Source organism: Notothenia coriiceps, unplaced genomic scaffold (genome assembly GCF_000735185.1).
Source record: "Notothenia coriiceps isolate Sejong01 unplaced genomic scaffold, NC01 NC01_scaffold00032102, whole genome shotgun sequence".
In the NCBI taxonomy this organism is placed as follows: domain Eukaryota; kingdom Metazoa; phylum Chordata; class Actinopteri; order Perciformes; family Nototheniidae; genus Notothenia; species Notothenia coriiceps.
In genome coordinates this window covers 44,281-45,988 of record NW_011364803.1, presented here as the reverse complement: position 1 = coordinate 45,988, position 1,708 = coordinate 44,281, and the positions used below count along the sequence as shown (strand labels likewise).

The following is a 1,708-nucleotide window of genomic DNA, read 5'->3' as shown; positions in this document are numbered from 1 at the left end:
CTTCTATCTGCATCTAGCTGTTCTTGATCAGCACCGGTGGGCTCATGTAAGATAGTCTCTTTTAGCCTCAGAGTATGTAAGCAGCCTAGGAATCTTGTTTCCCAAAGGTCATACTTATCTTCACATCCTTTGAATAAGAGCTGCGGTGCCAGGAGACCTGTTGCTCTGCTTGCCATTTTTGCGCGCCAACTTTACCGCGAGGGCTACTAGCTTGCTAATATACTTCACTTGCTAAGCTAGCTTGTTAGCTTAATGGGCTAACGCGTAATACGTCGCGTAACACTTCTTCCGATAATCTAACTCACTTATCTCCAAGTCGGTTTGTGTCCAACTCTGCCTGGGCCCATAACCTGTTAAGCTTGGGTGCACATGAATCGCGTATGAACAATAAGTAAATCAGACTCGGTATTCTCTTCAGCATGTCTCCGGTAAGTTTATTCACAGACTGACAACAGTCAACGTAGTGACGTCACATTAGGACGTACCTAGTCAACGTAGTGACGTCACATTAGGACGTACCTTCATACAAGAACAGAATAACAGTGCGACTGCTACCGTAGTACACAGACTAAGGGCGTCATCAAATAATAATACTTAACATATACTCATGTATACTCATGTATACTCATGTATACATTGTGTATTATATATACATATATACATATATACATTCATATAAATGTACATGTCAATGATGTTAAATCCGCCAAGGGATCAAATTATGATTTATATAAGACTCCATTTTTTTTGGAATACTTAATTGTTTCCGAAGTGAATGCTTTTTTGTAAGGCACTATTAACCAAGTTATCGATGAATAGAGTCATCATTTCAGCAGCACATTTCGTGTTATAAGGCGGTGTAGGTTATGGTATGTTAAGGTTAATTAATTTATGTAGCACATTTCAGACACAAATGCATTTGTAAGTGCTTTACAAAAGCATTTACGCACAAAATAAGTGAGACAGAAAAGACGGTTAATAAAACGGAAGGTTATCACACATTAGTTGACTTTAATGTACCTTTTTTGCATTACACATTAGCAAAAAGCTTTAAAATAATTGTTACGAATATTGCCACCATGTGATTTGGTTTACATTGGGATTTAATGTAACAGTGAAGAGGCATCAATTGATGACACTTCAGGCGAACATATTATTTTTTGTTCATCCTATAGAGCTAATTAATTTGCGAACCAATTTGAACACTGTTTCCGTTGCGAAGAGACGTTATCATTTATATATTTTTTAAATGCCAGTTGAGAAAGACCTGTGGCAAAAAAATGACCTAATTACAGAAGCATTTAATTTAACACCCATTTGTTTAAACGCACTTTTGCGAAATTAATCACAATGGAAATTATTTTTTTCCGAATGGCAAATCATAATGTATGCCGGTGGCCGGAGGACGGAGAAATCTGTTCTGTCACACAGTGAATAATGAAAATGTGTCATCTTGGACAAGGGAGGCAGATGCACGCTGCTCTTCAGAGAATTCCATTTTCTAATTCTCTGACAGACGCAGAGGGGGAGCAGAACACATGTACCTCCCCCTCACATACACCAATTACCGCAATGAGCAAATGAAAGGTTGTGTCCCATCAGGGCCACCGTAGGGGGTAGAGAGAGAGGAGAATGTAGCGAGAGAAGGGGGAGTTGTACATAATTGCCCCCCCCCCTTCACACACACACACACACACACACACACACA

The 1,708-nt window shown here is 39.3% G+C and overlaps 1 long non-coding RNA gene across 1 annotated transcript in view; it reads left to right on the top strand.

Annotated features, from left to right (window-relative positions):
* Nucleotides 1–525: 525 nt before the first annotated feature.
* The window catches only part of LOC104960636 (uncharacterized), a 21,194-nt gene continuing 20,011 nt past the window's right edge, over nucleotides 526–1,708 (top strand). The window contains exon 1 of the long non-coding RNA XR_800007.1: nucleotides 526–609. This is a non-coding gene — a long non-coding RNA (uncharacterized lncRNA). The remainder of the gene's footprint in view (nucleotides 610–1,708) is intronic.